We start from the raw sequence: 24,878 nt of genomic DNA, 5'->3' as shown, positions 1-24,878 counted from the left end.
TTATTATTATTATGATTATTATTATTTTCAAAGTGAGTCCGTTATACCTTCTTGCACTTGAAATAAATCGAAAAATAAGTGATAGGCAGCGATTTTTGTCGCATTTAATTAGATAGCAACCAGAATCCTTCTCAAGTCTATCATTATTTTTAAAATAAGGGGCACTAATCTCAGAAAACCCATTGGAAAGTATAACATTAATTTAGGAAACATGTTCAGTTGATTTCTCCAACTGAACATGACTATGTGTAAACCCGAGCTGTAGGTTGATATAACTGCAATGTCCATCTGTTTCAGCACAGCGTTTTCACATAAATTGCTTTCACTAAATAGAAATAGACTCTGATAAAGATTGCTCTGCATGAGCGGAGAAACCAAATCACTGCCACTCCTTACAACTAACTAGGGGCCACCTTTTTTGCCTCAGCACCAGTGAGGTGGGATGCTGCGCTGCAGAGACAGCCTTAGTCGGCTGCAGCGGTGGAGCGGCTTGAAGGAGAGCAAAACAAAACAGACCTCGGTCCACCACGACGTGCGGTACAGACGTAGAGCTTTCCAAAGTGGAGCGAAAGGGCTGGCTTTGGCACACGAGTAGGAAATAGGCTGACATAGAAAGAAACCTACCTGCTAATTTAGTATAATTTTAAGTGAGGATGTGCTGCCTGCGTTGGCTAACCACATAGAGCGACAGAGGGGAGGACCCGGACTTCACTGGATACTGGTGAAGCCGCTGCCATTCTGCGTTTTGGGTCGGGGGAAGGAGAGGCTGTACAGCGGTCTCAGCAACCAGTATCATTCAGGAAGGGAAAGAAAACGTGAGCCGAGAAAGGACTTTTTCCATTTCTGTGAGTACAGTGTGTTACTTTTCTTCTGTTTTTTTTTTTTTTTTTGTCTTCCCTCCAGGTTGTAGTGAGCGCAGCTTGCTTTAACCACAAGTTCTGCTGACGAAAGGTTTGTAATAATCCCCAATAAATCAAACGGAGGCAGTTTTAGTCGGGCTCCTCTCGCTTGATAACAGTAATCAATTATCTTGATCTGGAATTATAATGGTCATAGTTGATTAATTATATATGACTGTTCTCCTCATATTGTTTGAATAAGTTCCCTCTTTTCCCTAAGAGTGAACGGAGAATGAAGCATGTGGGTGATGGAGCTGGTGAGTGTCCAGATGTGCACACTGCAAAGTGTCCAAATGAAACATCTCTGCTATTTATCACGCCTCGAGCGAGTTCAAGTATTCTTTTCAGTTTTAAGCGCAAATCAAAGGTGGCCTGCTCTAAATCCCCAACTGCCTTGAAAACAGATACACTTTGAAATGTACTTTAGACAGAAGCGGGGTCGAAGTGTAGCTGCTTTCAAAAGGAGGTTCAAGGGATCATGGAAATGTTTAGTGGAAGAGAAAAAGCTCTGCTGTGAGGGCAGATGCAAGTCCTTTTGTTTGCAGGAGTGCATATTTTGGTTTGCTGAGCAGGAGGCATCTAATACACCACTTACCACACAAGTAGACCCACAGGAATGTTCTAATCAGAGATATGCAAATTACCAAACTCTAATCTTGTGGTGTTGCTGCGGTTGAATGTTTAGTGTAATGCTATCATCTGACAGTGCTGGTGACAGTTGGATTCTGCATTGTGGCTTGGGGGCTCACAGACTTTTGTTTGATCTTATTGATTCATTTTTTTTCAGAGCTTTGTGTGGAGACTGCACAGAGAGTTGGAGGTATTACTTAACCATTTCCCAAATGGGATATTATTTTCAGTTTTTCTTGAAGTTTGTGTGACTTTCTTTCCAGTGACACCAATTAGCGAAGCAATGCTAGATCCAATTAAGTCTGACAATATGAACATACAGCCTTTAAAGATCGGTCTGCTGTCAGGAAATCCTCCTGCTCCTTTGGGTCTTCTTCATTTTTTATGTACTGTATGTCCACTCGGACACCACTTAAAGCAACGTTTCTAATTTAAAGTTGCTAAGTATGTCACTACAGTATTCAAGACTCCTGAAGGTTTAAATAACGAACCTTTGAACCAGTTTCGCATTCTAAAAATACAGATGCTGGTTAGTGGTCTTCATGCTTCAGTCAGAGCAGAATGTGACACTGCAGTATGTGCAGATCAAGTGGCACTTGAGAAACAGCAATGATAAAACGTTACAGGTACAGTGTCAGAGAAAGGGGAAAGAGCAGATGTACTCTACAGTTCCAGTTGCTGTGTGGAAGCTTTAGTTTCACAAGAAAACAAAATTTCCTAAAATTAAGTAGGAAGTGTATTGAAGTAAGAAAAAAACATTTCCTCTGTGCAGGAAATTGCCATTAATGGTGATGTTCAAAATTCTCTTGTAACACGTCCTGACCCAGGACTCCGCAACAGGCATTGTTCGAGGGTTTGTGAGTTCAGCACATTGATCTTACTGTTACTCTCTGCTGTATTTACTGTGATATACTGCTCACAGAATGGACCGTCAATAATTAAATTTGCTATTAAGTCAAGAAATTCTAGCCGGCTCAGCAAAGTAATCTTTTTTATGGCTTACAACCCGTAACTACTTTACTTTCTTAATTTCACAATGAGACAAACTGTTAGATAATTTTTGCTTTAGATGCTTGCACAAGAATTTTGATTAATGACATGTCGTTTGAGTCAATACAAGAATAGCTTTATCTTTGACCCGTGGAACTGGAATCATGTATTATATTAGTTTAAATTCTGAGAGTTAAATTCTCTAAGATTATGTGAAATTGGCTCCTCGCACCTATGGATTTATTGTTGAAATCACCAGATGCAGTAATCCATGGGCGATTCAGCTGCATATCAGGAGAAAAGCTGGTGGAAAAGCACAGCTGTGCTGGTTTCTCTTGGCATAAAATGAGTTTACTCCTGTCCTTATCTGATGTAAATCACTTATTTGCTTGCAATGCATGTTTTAAAATGTTTGTAAATCCATGAAGGGACAGGTGTGAGATGAAATGCAAATTAGCATATCTACTAACCTTGATTTAAATTAAATAAATCTTGAAGTTCCAGCTGCCTCATCCTCTTAAATGAAATTATTATTGACACGGGCCAACAGGCGGGCATTTAGAGTACAGCTAATTGAAAATGACAACTCTGATGAAGGCGAGCCTTTGGGGCACTGGGAAAAAAATGCATCTATAGTGACAAGAGAAGCCAGAGATAGAAACTGTCTCACGTAGACAACGGCACCCAAGGGAGCCCTGTTTCACTAAGAAATATGCAACATCTATGATAAAGGGAAAATAAACAAAAGTGTTTTGGAGATATGCTGGCATTCAACATGTCCCTGAAGAATTTTGAAAGAAAATTAAATGGTATCACACAAAAGCCCAGCACGCTAGTTATTCTTCCATGGAGACAAGATTGAAAAGGAAAACAAGAAGAGGAAATTACTGGGCATTGTGGAATATGTAAAAAAAAACTGGGTCCAGAAGATGCAAGTTCTGCTCTCAAAACACAGCAGTGACTAAAAATGTGTGCCCTGGTAATATTTCCCTTCTAAGATTTGAGATGACATGCATTTGTTGGATTAAAGAAATTCCTTTTAAGCAGTGTTGGTAATCTTGACAGAGGCAAACCCTTTCTCCGCAGCATTTTCATCAAGCATTTTGTTTGTAAGGGAGGCCCACTGGTCTAGCAGAGCCTGGAAGACAAACGTCCCTCATGACCCATCTGACAGCTTAATTTATATAATTGCCTTGAAACATCTGCCTAAGAAAGACTGACTTTCAGCACCCTCCTTCACTTGTCACAGTTATAAATGACTTGGATTTGATGTCCAATGAGTCAAACAGGCTATCTGAAGTCACACTAATGTCATGCTAAAGCATGTGTGAGCAAAATAAAGCACTGTTAATCCTTCTTTTAGTTCAGGATCATATTGTTATCTTGGAGTCTTGTCAATGTTCTGATCTTAGTCTTGTCAGATTGTTGTACAACGAGTCCTTGCACCGTGTCAAATGTGTGCATCTGTTAAGCAGCAACACAAGTGGCATGACAGCATCGCTGTTTGGCCTTTCTCTCTTGTTTTTTCACAGCTTTTAGCATCTGATCCGAACGGCTGAAATTACTTATTTTTGGTGAGCACACATATCCCACTGCCTCAGGTTGTCTAATTATGCAGCCCCTTCAACTGTTTGTCTTTGTGCTGTCCTCATTGTGTTAACTTTGAGCAAGTCATTTGTAGATAGCCGCAGGCATCCCCTGGGCCACCATTTAAATGGCTGGTTTGAAAGTGTGAAAGTGTTAACAGCATGCATGAAAACAGGCAAGAGACAAAAGCAAATCCCTGATTGAAATAGTTGAGCTGATTTTTGAAGCGTCGAGATTTGGTAGTTAACGGGGCAACGAGACAGATCTTTTGCCTATATTAATAAAATCTACCCAGAAGCAGCCTTTACTTAAATACATTTAAGTATTTAATATTTAAAATGTGTTGAAATAGGTGGTAGTTGGTTGGATTGCTGTGGAAACAGTTTGTCAGTATTTGTAGAGATGGTATGGTGAGACTTGAGATGATGGTGATGGTAGGGAATCGCCTTAGGGCGGAGTGTTTTTCACGAGGCAGCTCCTGATTTTATGTGACAGTAAAGGGCCTTATCTAGCATGACCATGATGAAGCACAACACTCTTTGATTTTTTATCTTCCAAAAGTCTAACAATCTCATGCTCAAGTAAGATTAGTGAGATGAAGGTGTGAAATCAGGCTATGCAGTTTCAGGGGAGTCAAATACAGCGTCTAAGGCTATATCTGCATCGTGCTGATAGTACAAAATGAAAGATTAGTTGAAATCAGTGACACACATTTGACCTTCAGAATGAAGAATGTCAGAAAATACGATTAATCTTTCAGTTTTTGTGTTCGTAAAGACTTGGTGTTGAAGAGGATGGCTGTTGAGAAAGAGGATAGAATGCAAAGGTTGTGCATAATATCCCTGTCCCCTAATCTATGCCTTTTGAGACATTTGTAATGCAATCTAGTTCTCATTGTCTTTTGTAATCTGCACATAATTTCTCTTTCTCATCTACTCTGACAGGTGAATTGACTAAAGCCCAAATCTCTGTTTCTATGAATGGATAAAACCTCAAAATGAAGTACAATTTCAGTGTTGACAAAAATAAAAGGAAATGATATGCAAATGAAAAAAAATATGGATTTATTTAACATTTGGTATTCTTCATAAAAATTAAGAATGAGCTTTTCTGGCCTCTATAGGCCTTTGCAATAGGTTGCTTAACAGCGTGTTTCAAAGTGACTGTAAAGCCGACGTCATTCATCAGTTTGTTTCGACGCCATTTTGTTTCATACTTTTGTCTGCACAGACACTAAATTCTGACTTGTCTTTCAAACTTTTGGATCAATTTAGAAATTCCAGGCTCAGTCCTTTTCTGCTTCTCATAACCAAATGCAACCATATGTCCACTGCTTGTTAGAAAATATTATCAGTGTATCTTTATTATCAGTGTATTGCACTGTTCTATGCTGTTGCCTGCTGGGGAGTTGCACTACAGACAAAACCTGCAGGCGCCTGGACAAACTGGTGAAAAAGGCTGGCTCTGTAGTAGGCAGAAGGCTAGACCCTCTCAGTGCTGTAGTGGAGCAACGGATGAGGAGGAAATTACATTCTGTTTTGGAGAACAATAAACATTCTCTCCACAGCATCCTGGCAGGACAGAGGAGCAGCTGCAGTGAGAGGCTCATCTCTCTGCGCTGCAGGACTGAGAGGTTCAGGAGGTCCTTTGTCCTCACAGCCATCAGGCTTTTTAACAGTGACTGCTGACATGTTCTTCTCAAATTTATTTGAGATAGGAAGATTAGATTTTGAAACACCACTAGCTTGTTAAAAGCAGCTGCATTTAGCAGTAGTGTTGAAATTCTTTTGGAAAGGTCCATCTTCTCAAGACCCCGAACTCATAAATAAGTCATCTCACAATGCTTTACATTGACAGAAACCCCTCAGTTCCAGCTTTCACCCAACTAGCAACTTATCAAAAGGAACCCTAAGCACATGGCTAATTAACATATCATTACATGTGCCAGTTTCTCAACCTACTTTCACACACTAGTAACTGAATTGAGCTAATGTACTTGTAGTTAGCCACAGCGATCCCTCCCTCCATTGTCCATCAGTTGTCTTCATGACTATGCAGTGATGTTTGCACTTAAACTTTATACTGGATCCACTGTAGCACTACGGACCTCGACTTTGTGCAACACTTTCAGGGTTTCATATGCCATAAATTGCACATGCACTGTCTCTTCCCTCTGCTACTGCCTAGCAATCAGTGTACTTATTCTTGTAATTTAATTGTTTCTTAGCATAATTGAACATCAATGTCATTAATTCGTCTTTATATTTTGGATGCACTGCACCTAAAAAATTGGAACATCAGTTTTAGATAAACTTTACAACATTTACTTCAGATAATTGAACACTGAATGTAAGCCAGCTTAATTACTAAATTATGGGGTATAAGGGTCTTGATGTGTGGTATTTATTGTGTATTACACTGAAGACCTGCTGCTCTGTCAAAAGCTTTTTTACAATAAAAAACCTCAATTAAATAACGTTGCATGTTTTAAATTTCTGACAGTAACAATTATAGTTATCATACCAGCTGACCTCTATCATGCTACATTATTCATGTAATTTAGAAATGACTCACAGGTCTTTTATAATGCAAACATTTATTTAACCTTATAAGTCATTTTGTACAAGAGTGTCCTATGTAAATATGTCAACTGAGGAAAAAGCACCAATGCTGTATATTAAAAGACTATCAACAAGGTTCTAGGGTCACCTGTGCTAAGGATGCTAAGTCGTGCATCCTCAGGGCTCACAATGATTTGCAAGGTTCCACTCTCACGCCTGCTTTCTCCCAAGAGATGAAATATGCACAGAGAAATCTATCAAAATACAACCAAGAGGGTTGCTATCCTTAGCTCTACTTGTGCAGTACCTTCCTGTTCACTGTTGTGTGACAAACACAGAATTTATTCTACCCATATGAGGAAGATGTATTAATCTTCAGTATCATTTTGTTATGCAGTGATGGAAGAGATGTCACCTCAGTGGATAATGACTGATGGGTTTTGGTTTGCATGTTATTGTCAAGTATCTTAAAAATATAATAAAATATAATAAAAAACAGTTGAGAGACATTTGTTTAATACAAATGACTGACCATTTCCTGTGTACTAACTGGCATCAGTACACAGAAAAATGATTGATATTTAAAAGGATATATTAGTATACAGAATGCATGATTTAATAAATGTAGAACTTAATACCAGTAAATGTCCTCCAGATATTAGGATGATGTGAAGCTTCATTAAACATTGCAACAGGACAGATGCATTGATGCATTTTACTGGAAATAAAGGCAAGAAAACTGTGCTTTCAAGCTTTTCCTCAATGCTACCATTGCATGCTGAATGCTGATGTGTAGGTTTACACCATTTCTTCATTTCAGCTGTCAGCTTGCTATGGGTATAACATTATGACTGCACTGATGATCCTGAAAAACAAAACAAAACAGAAGAATGTTACATTATTGGGCTCCGAAAACATTAGTGTGAATGTTTTTCTGATATGAATTATTTTTGTTCAGCATATTAAGCTTTCGGTGCCATTACTTCAATAATGCAATCATTTATTCCCATTCCCACATTTTGATTTACAAGTCAAAGCTTGTCACAGCTTTCCTTTAAACGTCTCTTCAAATGATTAGCTCTTGATAAAATGATTAAATAAGCAATCTTTGAGTAATGGGTGAGTAGATGCTGAATTCTAACATTTACCAGCATTCCTGTTGATTAGTACAGAGCAAAAACACTTTTATTTATGTTCAAATACTGAAATGTATCAAAATAGCAAAAACAAAGACAAAGACCTTAGCTGACTTTGAAAAAGTTCCCCACGTTCACTTAACAATGCAGCTGTGGAATTACTGAGATGAATTCTCATTTGAGCGTTTGATAAGCACTTTCAAATTGCTCAGCAACAGGAGGTTTATAATTAATCAGCAAAGTAAAACATCTGCTGCACAGGAGAGTATTTTCTGATCTTCTCTGTTTCTGAGCACATACACATACACCTACAGTATCTGGGTAATTTAATTAGTAAAGCTTCAAAGAGGGAACATTTCTGAAATGGTTTCAAAAGGACAACTCTTTTTTTTCCTGTCATATTCCTGACAACTATTAATAGTTCATAATTTATCCATAATTGCCCACCATTTATCAACCATTTCCAAGTGTTACTTGGGTTTTGTTACTGAAATGTGAACATAAACTGATGATTTCAGTAACGAGAGCTGTGAACGCACCCATTTTTTTGAGCCAGTGTGCATTCAGTTAACTTCACTCAGGCTTAAGTTGATGAATATGATGTCAACTGATTGGTCCAAATCTGTAAACATGGTTGTTTGTCATTGTGGAGGCATTGATGAAAATATGCAAACGACATAAAGTCAAGAATCAGTGTATATCAGTATCAGTGTGCTCTCCATCAGTCAGAGCCAAATAAATGCATTCTAAAATGAACTAATTTGATTTGGAATGATAAGAAATGCTGGATGTGGTAGTCAATTAGAAAAAGAATTAAATGTGAAGTACACATTTCAAACAAAAACTGGAATTCAAATTGAAATGAGCAGTTACCGGCATTGCCTGTTGTTTCTCTATGAATGCTAAATAGGAAATATTATTTTTATCACTTTTGTTTCATCCACTCAAAGAAATAATCATGCCTATTATTGTTGTTGTTGTTATTAATGTTATACATGCTTTGAATATTTTGTCAGATCTACTGTGTTAGATACTTAAAACATACCGATGTGGCATTCATTCACACAGGCAGAAACAGTCAATAATTATGTTAAAAACATATATGATCTCTAATGGATGTGAGCGCTGTTCTTGTGAACAGTAGGTAGAATTGGGTTAGCCGAACGGTTTGAAATGTTTTCGCAGTGATCAGACAAATGTATTTCATGCAGAATTTTCATGACGTCTAAAGAATGTTTTCATGTGTCTTGAATTTTATCTTGCAGTGCCACTATAGCGCACCTGTGAGCGACCTTATGAGCTGCTTTGGTGTCACACAAGTCAAATGAGGAGTTAAATCTTTAAGCCATATTGATTGTTTGTATAATGATGGTGCTCCATATTCATAATATCATCACATTTGCCTTAACTGTTATCTGTAATTAGTCAATTACAATTAATGATGAAGGATTAAAGAAATTATGTCAAATGAAAATCCTCAGACTGAATTACTAATGATAAGCAGCAAGTAGCGTCACTGTCATTTGACATTTTATTACCTATGACAGCAGGCTTTGGTGATCATTCACAAATAAACTAAGGATTAATTAGATTTAAGTGTCAATGCCACAAAGACTGCACAGAATTGCAAAGTGGATGAGCATATGGCATAGAGCCACATTTCAGTGGATGTTGGACTCCAATTTCCAGCCGTGCATTTTCAGACCTGGCAACTCATTAAAGATAGTCATCACTGTTGCAACCTTATCACATTTCTATGAAACCAGGGTTTTCTGCATGCATCTTTACAACCAGCTTCAATTCTATACACTACATTCTAGTTACCATAGCAACATCTGCCCCTTGATTTGAACAGTGAAAGGAGGTCAGATTTTTGCAACATTAGATCTGACCTATACTTCATTTTAGAATCTAATAACAGGTTTCCATCTTCCTGACCACTATCATATGTGCATATTCAAACATAGAACCATCTTCGCTTCTTACATCATCACGTCTTGCATCGTTAGATAAGCTGTAAAAACACCTTCTCTTGCTGTTTCTGAAGTATTTGAGTGAATGCTTGATTTTGGCCCCTGTGAATGGGGACAAATCATTCATTTTTATCGCACCAGATTTTTAAAACATTTTTTAAAAAACTAAGAATTTATTTCTTATTTTTACAGGTTTCAATAGATAACTATTGTTACGACCTATTAGCAGAATTTGATCTTTCTAAATGTTTCTAACTCACACTCACACACATATTATGGTATATCTAAAGTTATGTCCAGGCGTCTCTCACTTGGTCAGTCCGAGAACTTTGGTAACTGCATTCACATTTTTAGGATTAAACAGTTTAATTCACTTGTTAGAAAAAATTAAGCCTAAATATTTGGTTTAGTTTTTGCTGTTATGCCATGTGTATATATAAAAAAATTGAGGATAAAATTGGGGATAAAAATTGAGGATATACAGCTACCCAGCCAAAAAGCATGCTGTTGTTTTCTTGACTTTCGCGGTCTGTCAGATGTGTTTGTGATTAGTAAGATTGTAACTGCATCAGTCTGTTCATTGAAGGTGAGACACAGGCTCCCCCCTTTAATGCAGACTCTCTTTGGAAACTGTCGCCCATAGATAAGAAATGAAGGCTAAAGTGTGGTGTTAATCAAATGCTAATGTTGCTTCTTTTTTGAGATGGCGGTATCAGAGATATGCAAATGTAGCTAAAGCAGAGAATACGTGAACGACTGGGCACTGCTGGGGTCAGAATCTATTGATTTGATGTTTTTCTGCAGGTCTTTTAACTAGATTGTATGGTCTAGATTTCTACTATTGTAACAAGACTGTTTTTGTTGGAATTGCATCAATCAGTTGATTACCAGGCAACTTCAGTGGGGACATTCTTCAATTTTGTAATTTTCTGTTTGATTGTTGTTGACTTTGATTGCACCTGCTTTGAATTCTGAGAATCTTGCCCTTCGAGTGGTATATCGATTGCAAACCCATTTATACACAGTAGTTGTGTATCCTAAACTGGATTTAGGCTAAATTACAGAGCTTGAATAATAAAGATCTATAAATAACGATCTGAACTTAGTTTTTTTTCTTTTCACTTCTTGCTTTGCTATCAGGTAAATCTCAGAATGTAACACAGTGTCCCACTTTATATGCTTTGTTTGTTTTATTTGCTTTCTTCATATAATAAAATGTCATGGGAACCTTGGCTCGGTTGCTCGGTTCCAGATACATTATGTTTTTGTCATTGCTTGTCATTTTGTTGTTAACTGTGCAAATGGGTGTTTTAATTGTGCTGACTGGCTCAGTAGAGATACAACAATGGGCCTCCAGACAGTCCCCTCATGTGCCACATCACTCTCATTAAATCTCAATTTCCAGCAGAGCTTGTGTGAAGCATAATTGTGTGGCACATGGAAACTGTTCGGCCAGGGATAGACTGAAGTTCGAACTTTTAGGTGCTTGAAACTGGGGTGGGTGTACTCTTGTACAAATATCGTTCTAATGACCACCTTTAGTTTAAAATAGTTGTGTTCATCTATCCATCCTATCAGTACAAGCGCACATTCATTTTCTGCAGCTGATCCCGGACCAGGTCGCAGCGGCAGTCTAAGTAGATATCTCCCTCTCCCCAGCCACCTCCTCCAGCTCTTCCGGAGGCGTGCCGAGATGTTCTCAAGCCATCTGAGAGATCTCATCTCTCCAGCTAGTCCCGGGTTTTCCCTTAGGTCTCCTCCCCATAAGGCGTAGTCTCCCACACCTGTCACGGGAGACGCTCAGAAGGCATTCTGATCATATGCTTAAACCGCCTTAACTGTTCCTTTTGATTTGTGCAAGCAGTGACTCGTACTTTCAGCATCCCCAAATGACCGAGCAATGCAAACTCATTTCTGCCACTTGTATTCACTCATCTTTTCGGTCACTTCCCACATTTTGGCCTGCCCTAACATTCTCACAAACCTTTAAAGGATCTTCGACAGTTTTTGGGGTAAAGATTAGAATTATGTTAAGGTCATGTTAAGGCTCTTAGGGGGTATGGGTTCTGTGTAAGTCAATAAATTAATGTCCTCACAAAGACACCAATACAAACGTGTGTGTGTGCTGCAGCCTCACATTTGTTTTTATCTGCAAAATTGTGTAGAGGGTACACAAATGTGAATGATTAAGATAATGATAAATGTTAATGCAATCTTTATGATGCTCCATATATCATATATTAATGTTTGTTGGATCCAAACACAACTTCTTCCTAAAAATGAGGGATTTTACACAGGCAGACTTCCACTTAATGACTTGTTTAATATGTGTCAGCCACTGCCTGTGGCACAGCAGTGTTTTGTTACTGTTTTAGGTTAGAATATATTGATTAATTCATCATGTATCCACCATGGAAATTAACTATCCTTACAATCGTATAACCAGATGCTTTTTAGGGATTGTGCCTTCAGGCAGACTTTGGTGTCACGCTGTAAATGTTTTTAATTTATGGTGTGAGAAAAGATTTTAATTACAACAATTAAGCAATAGTAAAATGTAATTTATAATGAGCTTACACTGCATAATCTACAAATCATGCTTTGGGTTTGATTGAGTATAGGCAGATATATCTCAGCAAGCCATTTTAGATGCAGTTAATTCTCCACAATCCAAGATGTCTCAGCCCCTCTAATCTGTTAGGAATGTAACAGAACCTTTTCATACGCCTCATTCAGGAATACCTGGAGAGATTTCTTTCAAATATGGCACAAACTTTGACTTTTTCCAAAGGATGATCTTGTTAGATTGTTGTGGTCAGAGGTCCAAACAGTTGTGACCTCACAAAACATATTTTTTACTCCTGTGTATCTGTGTTGTGCCTGTGACGGACTGGCAACCTGTCCAGGCTGAATATTTAATAGAATGAAATTAGAAAGTGACAATATTTTAAAATCAAACTGCAAGTTGTCAAGATTTGACAAACCTGGCTGTACACTGCAACTTGATTGGGAGGCATCTGCGAGGAAGGAATTCTGGTTTGGTTTTTATTAACACAACAGCTGGAATCTTTATATTGAAATGACACTATTATGTGTGAACTTGAAATCTGTAAAGTATACTTTTTGCATTCAACTATGACAGGCGTTGCAGATTATACAATTGAACAGCCACATTACAGTTTACTTGCTTACTTACTCAGGATAAGATGTAGAGACCAGTGTTGCTCAAGTTATTTGGAAATAGTAATTAGTTACTGATTACTTCTCCAAGAAAGTAATCCAGTTACTCTACTGATTACTTATTTTCAAAAGTAATTACTTATTTTAATAATCACTTTACTTAGTTACTTTTCAAAAACAGAATGCACAACCTGAGTAGCTATAAAGCAATAGACCTTTCAGCCTAATTCTATTCTTTCCGCATATTCCATTGTATAGAATTGAATCAAATAAAAAAAAATTCTCTTTTTCACCTTCAGTCTATTTCCAGCTGTTTAGCAGGAGAGGGGCCGTCGAAGGTTTACCCGGTGGAATCGGATGTGGTACCGCAGCGGCCATGTCAGTGGGGGGGTTTGGGGGTAACCGGGGGTTTCTCAGTGAGTTTCACATTCTTGTGCCAGCTTGCTGGGTGCTTGCTCAGATTTGAGGTGGAATTTTTCGCTGTAGATAAAAAATTTTCTTCCAACGCAGAGTGTACAGCGGACGCTAATGTTTTTGTCACTTTTTACAGAGTCAAAGTCAAAGTAATGTCGATACTTCCAAATATTAAACACTGCACGGTCCAGCGTTCCATGTCGATGTCACACCGCTCATAGGTGACTGTCACGAGACACTCTCACAAACAAAATCACGGTTTAGTAACGCAGTAATGCAGCCTGCTTGCGGGAAAGTAACAGTAATCTAATTACTGTTTTTGCAATTTGTAATCTCTTTCTTTACTTGTTATTTGAAAAAAGGATTACATTAAGGCGTTACTTCTAAGGCGCTACTGCCCATCACTGGTAGAGACATAACTAAATAGCATTGCCTTCATGTGAAGCCCTGAATGAGCCGGCCTTTCTCTGGGATGTAGGTGCTGGAAATGTTTCATTTTGTAAATTTCATTGACAACATGCAATCATAACAGCAGGTCGGCCATCAACTGTAGCACGTTCACTCACCAGTTTCTTCAGACACCATCCGGAGAAACAGGTTTTTCGCTTCATGTTTTATTTTGGAGTATTTTTTATTTATTTTTTCTCAAAGGCGCTCAATACCGAATTATTACTCAATACTGAATACTGGATTGAGAACTTCAGTTATGACCAGATGACAGATTTTCATGCTGCTTTATTTACTAAATATGTTGCATTTGTGAAGTTATATCTATTTATGTGTCTTTGTTTCAGTGTTTTTAAGAAGACTAGAGATTAGAATAATTTTACCAGTGTTTCATTCATAAAAGTAATTCAGTGTGTTAGACACAACTTGCATGACTTTCAGAGTATGGATTGATTTTTTTTGCTTTTCACAGACTATACAAACTATACACGAGCTACTAGATAAAATTAACTGACTTTTTGTTTATGCTTCATCGCTACAACATGGTGTGATGACGCCACACTTCGACAAATTCCAACAAAAAGAGCTTTAATCAGTTTCTGATTTAGTTTTTCAACTCAGTCCAAAGCACAGTTTGCACCGAGGCAAGCATTTCACCAGAATTTGCTTCTATTGGGTTTAAAATACAAAGATAAACAGAAGACGAGCACTCATCTTGCTAAAACGAGTAAATATGGCATATTCGAGGATCCCAAGGGAAATGTGTAGTGTTCAGAGAAGTGGGGGAAAAGGCTCATAAATAACAAACAAGCGTGAGTGGAGTCTCCTCCCAGGGGATCATGTTTTACACAACTAATTCGTAGGTGAATGGAGACACAGATTTTTGGAAAAAATGGAAAATAAATGCAAATTATCTTCAACGTGACCGGTTTTTCATATATTTCGATGATAGGTTTACCATACTGCTATAAAAAGTGATGGAACATCTTTCATGAGCAGCAAACCTTTTTAAACCAAATTCTTTCCTGAATCCCACTCATTGATAATGAAGGGGTTGAGTGATACACAGTCATAATTAAGGTTAATATGATGTGACATCATGCAATTTGGAAAGATATCAGGAAATCAAAATTTGTAGGATTAACAACCAGTTTGTGCTGACATGCTAAAAACAGCCACATCAATAAAACCACTGATTTGAAGTGAGTGATGTTGATCATCTCGTCAGGATGCAACATCCTGCAGGGAAATCTCGGGCCCTGACATTCATGTGTGACCTTGCAAAACATTGCAGCAGATCAGGCACATATCTCCTTTCCATCAGCACTCCTTTCTGAATCAACTGCTCTGAAACAACTCAAGGAACAAAAACGGTGTCCAAGGCATTGAGCTGGCCTCTGAACTCCCTGGATCCTAATCAGATCCAGTGTCAGCAGGATGCATCTGATGCATGTCAGATCCACAGAGGCTGCCAAAACAGCTCTGACCTGTCGGGGCGTGGACACAGCATCTTTGAGGGTGTCCTGTGGTGTCTGGGACCTGGAACAAGGACATTGACAGCAGATTTTTTGGGTCAAATCAGGCTTGTTCCAGTGTAGTCAGAATGTCAAGGATATCCAGCTCACTGAGTGCTGTAGGGAAGAGATGGAGTTGCACTATAAGTGAGAGAAGAGAGATACACATGCGGATTCAGTTTTATCAGAGAAGTTTTCAAATGCAATACTGATGTAAACAATATCCTCTCATTTTGTCTCTCTCTTGAGAAATATCAATATATCTTTAAAAGTCAAGATAAAGCGCAGCCCTGTCACAGAATGGGAACACTGCTGAAAGCCGCTGACATGCTGAGCCCACACTGATACAAAACGGTGTTAAACAACATGATGCCCTACCACCGGCCATGACAGCTGCATCCACTGAGCTGAGGATGAAAATAAAGGCCTGAATAAACACAGTCAGCCCTGGGCTATGACTCCCCTGGCTCACTGACAAAGTTCCATCTGAATAGATACTTGCATTAACACAACTCTATTCACTATCCCCTCATCACTGTCATAGAAACCAACAGAATAAACTTGTGTACTTTACTGAGGCAGTAATCTTGGATACTGGGACATAAGATCAAGAACGCAACATGCCGAGGGTGACCTCCATGGAGGTGAAAGAAGCCCAGAGGAATGTTTGTCAGCTAACTGAGGTGCAGTACAATGAGAACTGTTGAAATGAAATTGGAACATAGAAAAGACAGAGCAATGCCAACAAATCACCAGATGCTCATTGGAACCAATGACGCAGAGCAGCGTTATCTCCTTGATTAAGCTCAGGTGTGTGTATTCAGGCTGTTGCTGCAGGTTAACACGTGTCATTCATAACTCTGAGTGCTTTCTGGTGCCCTTGCCACGCAACAGTCTGCTTTTGCAGTGTCACAGATGGCAATCCAGAAATATAATCTGCCAAGCACAAAAATAACAACTCAAAAGAAATAAGGCCACTTGAGATGGACTCATGCTAATCACTGGTCACTCCTACATTTTCCCATAATGGTTTGGCTTTATTTGATGTAGTACTTGATTATTGAAAGAACAATAATATCTAACAGAAAATGACTGGTCAGTCATTTCGCAGTGCATTTTTTGAGTATAACTACTGAACAGAAGCAATAGCATTTCAGTAAGAAGCACCAATCTCTCGTGTACATCTTCTGCTTCTTTTCCACTTGTTGGAGTAAATTGTTGTGCCAAAGTAATGGTTTCTCTTTGCCTCTCACTGGGCATATTGTGCTGCCTGTTGGGGGCTTTTAAGCACTTACAGCAGGTGAGTAAGAAAGATAACATGTTTTTAATTTGTTTGTTTAATGTCACGCAGGGTCTGCTTTTATTGAAATACCAACAACTGTGTAAAGTGTCCTCTGGATAATTTCCTGTTTTTCAGCGGAAATATCGGGCAGGTGGGGTAATGCTAATGCTAGGTGAGTAAGACCAAAATTAGGCAATCTGCTCTGTTTAGCCTCAGTTTGGAATGACATCATTTATTATATTTAATGTGGGAACCACAAAAATACATGATTTTTGTTGTCCTTGTTCACTAAAACTAGACAAAAACTAATAAATTAATCAGTTAATTAATAGGAAAAACATTGAAAAGTATACTGACACTGAATCAAGAAAGATCAGTGTCAGTATATTTACTAAATGTAAATATGCTTGAGTAACTTTAAAATAGATATTTTATATATACTTTTATATATACATGCGTTAGATTCTTATGATTCTATACTAGAACTTCCCTTCAGGATAAATAAATTTGTTTTTCAAATTTTGATTTAATTTGATAACATAACATTTTTGAGTTTGTTACACGATTCATTCTTGTTGGTTGTAAATCAAGCATTTGAAATAAAATACCTTGTCGAATTAAATTGAACAAATTTCCATACAATTATGTTTTCTTTTTCAGCATTAAGCAGTATAGTTGAAACTAATTAATGTGATTGTGTCCCCGTTTAACTGGGTGGGCAGAACTAATTTTATATTAGTTGTTAATGAACCACTGTAGGTTTTTATATGGTTTACTCATCTCAGTTGTTTCAGTTAAATCTGTCTCACACAAGTAACATAAAAGATGTTAAATGTTGAAAAAAAACGACAACATGAAATTGTGAGCAAATTTGTTCCATGACTTTACGATCATTGAACAAGTACATTTCTAAGTATACTCAGTATTTTTTTCAAAAGACTAAATCTCTGTCATCATTGGGTGCCAACATGAACACAGTACCCACTTAATGTAGCTGGCTGCAACATGCATGAACCATTCACCATCCAGGCAGGTCCGGGACTGTAACACTATCCCTCCCTCTAGAGAAGGGATGTCCAAAGTCGGTCATCAAGGGCCGGTGTCCTGCAGGTTTTAGATGTTTCCCTGCTTCAACACACCTGATTCAGATGAAATGGATCTCTTCAAAAGATTAAGTTCTGCTCAAGCCTGCTAATGATGCATTGATCTGAATCAGGTATGTTGAAGCAGGGAACCATCTTACACCTGCAGGACAGCGGTCCTCAGGGACCGGATGTGGACATCCCTGCTCTAGAGACCTATTCACAATGGTCAAAAAACAACCAACATCTTCCTTTTCAGAGTAAAAAGAAAGTGTTTTCCCTGCATTCTGTTCCGCATCAAATGACTCTGTACTAGTCATTTATCAGCTCTGGCTCATGGGATTTTGAAGGGAACACAACACCTGGTTGCCCGTGCTAATTTACATTGAGGAACCTGCAATTGGGGCTACAGATCTGGGCACCTCTTGCATTTTCTTCACACAAATAAATGTTGACCAGCATTCCCACTGACAGCAATGACTCCCAGACAAAGAGAGACAAGATTCATGAATTTTCAATAATCTATCATTAAAACAAATGACAGATAATTCTTTTTTTTTGCTGTGTGGGCCTAATGTTTGCTGTTCAGCTACCAGCCAGTCTTCAGTCACAGCCACAGAGCCGATAGGGAATAATCTGGAATACCGAACATTTTAAGTGGCGCAATCTCTGAATTAGCATACCAAACTACTGACATGTATGGTATACTGCCTTTGTGACGTTTGTACGATTTAATTAAACTATCTAGATTCATCAGCTCTCAAACTTTTTACCCTTAATATAAATATTTCAAACATGGATCCTTTACTGTATGTCAGCTTCATTCATTTTCTCCCAAAACAGTCATCTGTGCAGCCAATCTCTGGAGTTTTCAGTTTGAATCACATGTAATTGTCATGATTTATTGACAATGAGAGATCAGTGTTGAAAAGTATGAAGTATGAAATGTCTTTAGACATGTTTATCTATTAAAAACACAAATGTTTTTTTATTTTCTAAGTTCGACTTTCAATTAAAAAGATGTCTCCTGTACACCACTGGAAACCCACTCTCATCTTAGACTGTTGACTTACAACTGATACATGATCACACTTGCTTAAGTTGCCAGTTAAATCAAACATGGTCGTGATGTTGCAGATCATATTACCTCGAACTCAGATTAAGATGAGCACATATAAAATGTCCTCTTGGAGTAGATTAAACAGAAAAGAACCTTTTAGTTTCAAACTAAAGGACAAAACATAAATAATGGCTAACATCTTGTGAGCTTTCTCTAAGCTGCTGTTTATTCTGTTGACAAAAAACTGTTTTGTAGAGAATAAATCCCTGTGTATGAATGAGGAAAATACACAATATTGCCTTGACACATTAGAATTGAAGAGATTAAGTTGCAGCTGCATGACTCCTCCTAGTCGGTTCCAATATGTTTTAATCTAAGTGGCTTTTTGTTCCAGTTCAGGATTTTTTCTGATTGATTGTTGAAGATAATGTACTATTACTTGGTGTTGTCAGTAACTCTAAATAACATTTTGCTCCCTGTTGGTGCTTAAGTCTTGTACTACTTATAGTACCATACCATTACCACTAATAGTACTTTTACAGTGAATTCCCTGTTAACACACAAAGTAGCTGCTTACTGGTGCCAGTAAGTTTTAGTGTGTCTTGATCAGCAGAGCAGTTTGGCATTTTGACTTTTCTGGGACTGTGGTTTTGGTACTTGAGACTGAAGTGCTCATTAAACTGCACATCAAAACTGTATGGTTCAACATAGTAACAAAAGAAAGAAAAATGTGTTCACCACAACACTGGGATCCAGAAGCCTCGGTCAGTTAGTTTGACTTACAGGCTTAAAGGCTTTGTGATTGTGTGTGGTCCCCCTTGGCAACCATACTAGCCTTAGATCATCGTGATTCCCAAGGTTTACCCTGCAGTGACCCCAACATTAAAATGACTTGACATTCTGTTTAATACAAGTTTCATGTTCAAGTGTGAGTGAAAAAATGTTGATCAGATGTAAGATGGAGGATATAGTTTTAGGTTATTGTCATATTAATGACTGTGTGACTTTAAGACAAGGCAAATGGTGCCTAAAAGTGACTTGTTATGTTACTGTTTTATACACTGACTTGGCTCACTTGGTGTGTTACGATGCATCATGATTATGATCTGCCACTGAATACAGTTTGCACAGTCTCAAATATATTATCCCAAACTTAAATGTGCTTTTTTTAAATTCATATTCAAAATGGACTGTTTGTATCTTCATAAATATACAAAATACCACTTTGCCCTTCCCGTGATCCCCAACAGCTGCAGCGATGATAAACACTTCTGTAGCTTACTCCTCCCTCAGTGCAAGAAATGACTGTCATTTCACCAGCCTCAGTGCTGCATTGATTCTAAGAGCGATGATGGATTTTACACAGTCAGACAATGCATTTCATGATGATATAGATTTGTGGAATACACCTCATTTCTGCTGCAGTAACAATGTGCACAATCAGTATTCATCAGACTCCTATATTCTGCAGGAATGCTTTTATTTACTTACAGAATAGTAATGTTTAAGTGAATATTGTCTGTATGCTTTCAGTCTCTCTTAACCTATTTTCCAACTCATCTCAGCTTGCCCTGAATTCCTCCACAAAGCTTCATACAACCTTGCTGGTTTGGCTTTGAAGTGTCAGTGTCTTCTCAAACTCTGTCTTTGCTAAGGACACACAAGCATTTCAGGCACACACTTAATGCTCACTTTGTCTTCCCGACAGCCAGGCAGCACATGTAATTTTATCACTGTGAAAAGAAGTAGCTCCATTCAGGTGTGCTCCATCTCATAGTGAAGACAATAATTGCCTGTGCTGCTATTCCCTTTGGTAATTGTCTTTTGATTGAGGTCATCAGGACAATTAAAACCATTGAGGGGTGAAAAGTCATAGCGTGAGACTTCAGACAGCTACGCTAGGTGGTAGAGAGGATGAACAATGTGTACAGAGAAGATCATTGTGTATGGAGAGACCGAGGGAAGTCAGGAGAAGACACTGTACAGAGTGATGTCTACTGCTTTATCACAGTCAATTAGTTGTATGCGTCTTTCAAAAATCTGTTGAAGGTGGCACGGTGTGTCATCACTGACTTAAGGAAGTGTGAGGAAGTGTGAGTGTTATTAATGTTCTATGTTTGTTTCGTAATGAATGCATTTAGAAATAAGATCAAATTTTACACGTGTTTCACATTATAGGAACGTACACTCAGTACAAAAACGTACAAAAAGCTAATTCTATATATGGGGATCTATCCAGCATGGAGTCTAAGAAAGGGAATGTGAAAATAACAGTGCTGTCTCCCAGGAGCTCAGGTAACATCCACTTTCTAAAATCCAGAAACAGCGGTTATTATGAGAAAAATTGCAAGTGATTAATTACTTAATTCATGCTGGGATCCACACAGAGCAGGTGATATGGTTTTTCTTATTTGCTGTTGGCGTCTTGGGCAAATCACTGTAATTCTGTGAGATAGTTTATGTTGAGACCAAGACGCATCACTCAGACAAGCTGTGTCAAAATTGGGTCAGTAGTTTCTGGGATGTCACTCGTGACGAAGGAGATAGAAATGGATAAGCTGTTCAGATAATGAATAGAAAGCTGTTTCTTAGCATTCACACATCATTTGCCTCAACTGGAACAGTCCTGTGAATGTCAGGTACGAAGCCAGAGTAAGAAAATATGCACTCATCCCAGAAAACTTCTCCTGTGTTCTGTGACAGTGACATTTTCCTCTTTTTCTTTCCTTTTTTAAAAAAAAAATCCACGGCAACTATTGGATGTGTGTCAGTGAAGAGCCAACAGAACTAAGCTGTCTTTTCTTTTTCTTTGTGGGTGAGTTAAAGTAGTTGTTCTCTCTTGAAAGGGTCAGGATGAGGCAGTAATTCTTCAGCTCCTTCCTGCAGCATTATTATTATTATCATTTTTGTCCTATACAAAACCGTTCTGATTAATGTAAATTATTATCACTAAATTTAATGTCTTAATAATTAGCTTTGTAAGATAACAAGAGAAGTGTTTCATTCTATTGTTTTCATTTAAGTAGAATTCCACATGAATGCATGAAACAAAACCTAAACTACGAGTGGTGATTCATTTGCAGCTCAGATGGCAGCCGACAGGAGTAAATGTTTTTAACATTTAGGATACTAAAGTTAAAGCTTCCTCCTTTTTCTTTTTAATAAAGAACTATTTTGAATCTAGACTTGATTCAGATCTAATCAGGACAACAAGAATGGGAACCAATATTATTCCTAAGCGTTTTGCTTATATTCACCCTTATCTATTAATTACTAATCATCAACGTGTTTGTCCTATTTCCCTTAAAATTACACTGAACGTTATTTAAAAGGAAGAATTTAATGAAAGATGTTTTCTCTTAGTAATGCTGATGCTTCTAATTCTCATAAAAAAAGGTAATTCTGAGTAGGAGCACAGATTTTGCTCTTTTACACTTGAATGTTGTTACATCTTTCTGAATCAGCGTCTGAACAGGAACTGAGACTGAAGAGGGTGTAAAGTAAATTTCTGTTTGAAAGCAACTGTTTTGTGTTACCTGCAAAGAATGGTTGCAGAAGTATGCAAGTTCTCATGACGGAAATCCTTGAAGGAAAATCCCTCTCTTAACAGAACACTAAGCAGTGTTATGGCATTCAGGTTATTATCAGCACATTGAGTATCTGCCTAACTAAACCGTAAAGCATCAAGACTTAAATCATGATGTCATCCAGTAACCTTTTTGGAGCTAATCCAGCAAGGCTGAAATGATGAATAATGCTGTGGGCTCAGAGGATTTTAGTCTTAAACAATGCAAACAAATTAGTTGCATTTGAGGGCAGTGTTGTGAATCAAAAACATTCTCTGTGTCTCTGTAAAATCAATGTGTGAAGTGCAATTCAGCAAAAACTTCCTTCTCAGTGGTCAGTAAATGAAATTCAGATTAGTTCTGCTTAACATTCAGCTACAGGTTTTACTTTGTTAGTAATTAAACTGAATGCTTCTCTTACAAATTCACACAAAAGCCAATACACACTCAGCCTTGTTTTGGTATTTCTTTACCAATCCCTCAGCATAAGGTTGGGCATCACACCGTGCATTTGCCTTAAATTTATTCACAACTCTTTTGTCATTCTTTATCTGAACACCAGAAGTCAGTTCAGCGCAGGCTTAATGACAGAAGTGGTTCGGCTCAGTTTCCTGTTTCACTGTACAGGTGCATGTTGCATCATCTGGACTATTTTTTGCACAAAAAGCTCACCGCTGTGTATCACTTGTGTTATGGTGTGAGAGAGTCCTGCGAGTCAGGGTCAAAGAGGAAGCAGAATACTCACTAATCAGTGTGTTACACAGAAATGCTATAATATTTTCCATTTTATTAGTTATTAGCACAATTAAAGGGCACAAACCAGCCTTCCTATGTGGTTAATTCATTTTGCCAAAAATACAATTTACCTAAATCCATTTGTTATCCGTATTATATTATTGGTTATACGTCATGAGTGAAGTTTAAGGCTCATGAATTATCTATCTTTATTTAATAAGGGCGTCATATAAAAATTTAGATAACTTTTTCAAGTGACATCACAAGAGAAGAGTCATCTAACAAACATTTTAACAAACAATATTGACATAAATGGCATTAGTATGAAAGAATTAACAAGAATCTAAGTTAATTCCATTTAAAAGACACGTGGGGCTTGTATCCTTTAATGATGTTAATGTGCTTTTCTGTGCGAACAAAGCTGTTTAATCAGAAATTCTATAAACATTGTTGTCAGTCAAAATATTTTTAAGACTGGTGTACGAATATAAAGATAACAAAACATACAGATATCCATTTGTAAGATCATACATTTGAACAATCTTCTTATTCATTTTCAATCCATCCATCCATCTTCTATACCGACAGTCCGTTAATCGGGTAGCGGGTGGGCTGGAGCCTATCCCAGCAGTCATCGGGCGGGGTACACCCTGGACAGGTCGCCAGTCCATCACAGGGCCAAACAGAGACAAACAACCATGCATGCTCACACTCACTCCTAAGGACAATTTGGAATCACCAGTTAACCTGACATGCATGTTTTTGGATGGTGGGAGGAAGCCAGAGTACCTGGAGAGAACCCACACATACACAGGGAGAACATGCAAACTCCACACAGAAAGGCCCCAGGCAGGGATCAAACCTGGAACCCTCTTGCTGTGAGGTGATGGTGCTAACCACCACCCCACACCAATCATTCATTTTTTGTACCTATAATTTTTCCATTCATTTATGCCATATATTTTAAAGCATGGCAGCACAATTGTGCTCACAGCAAAAAGCAAATGTCTTTTGGTTTAGCTGTTAGAACTGAGTTTGTATTCTTTAGAAGAGGTTGCACTGATATAAGACTCCCACAGGACTTTATCGTCCCAGTGCATTCATGTGTACTTTAATAGCTGCAGGCGATGATGTTGGAATGTTCTAAATGTACATAAAAATAATGAATGTAGCTGACAAGAAGATTGAGATGATATTCAATTGATAGGTTGGATCCCAGTCCCAATGTTGAGATGACCGAGAACTGAAAACCAGTGATGGATTCTTTGTTTATAGACATCTCATCAAACCCCACTTTATGAAGTGCTTCACAGAAGCTACAAAATAAAATAAGCAAGTGATAAAATCATTGAAACATAACGGCTAATTGGTTATGTAAAAGTTAGGGAGATATCCAAAGGAAATAAAAGACAGCTCACATTAGATAAAAACTCAGATAAAATATGGAAAAGGTTTTTGGATAAGGTTATGCTTAAATTAGACACTTGAAGGACATCACTGACCCAGTAAACCTGATTTCCTCAGGCAGATCATTCAAGTGCCTCAGGGCCCTGATTATTAGTGCTCTGTTTCCTTTGGAAATGACAGAGTACCTCTGCCCGAGGATGTCAAAGTACATACAGCTTTGTATAGTACTATAGGGTCAGAAATACAGCTGAGAGAAAGCATACGTAAGTCAATCCTGCTGAAGCTGCAGTATTTAACCTTTTTTAAACAAATAAATCAACAGCAAGTCTTTGTTTGCATGAAATTAATTTTGCAGGATTTTTTTTGTTTCTGTTCAAGAAGGAACATCTCTAAAAGAAACACCACATCAGAACAA

General features: G+C 38.0%; 1 protein-coding gene across 2 annotated transcripts in view; it reads left to right on the top strand.

The window, feature by feature from the left end:
- The first annotated feature begins 544 nt into the window (after positions 1 to 544).
- cntn5 (contactin 5) overlaps positions 545 to 24,878 on the top strand; it is a 108,866-nt gene continuing 84,532 nt past the window's right edge. For both annotated transcript variants that reach the window (XM_072391979.1, XM_072391978.1), the window contains exon 1: positions 545 to 845. The gene's annotated coding sequence lies outside the window, so the exon portion shown is untranslated. The remainder of the gene's footprint in view (positions 846 to 24,878) is intronic.

This window comes from Leuresthes tenuis, unplaced genomic scaffold (assembly GCF_036924035.1).
Source record: "Leuresthes tenuis unplaced genomic scaffold, fLeuTen1.0.hap1 SCAF_9, whole genome shotgun sequence".
Classification (NCBI taxonomy): Eukaryota; Metazoa; Chordata; class Actinopteri; order Atheriniformes; family Atherinopsidae; genus Leuresthes; species Leuresthes tenuis.
This window is presented reverse-complemented; position numbering and strand designations above follow the sequence as displayed.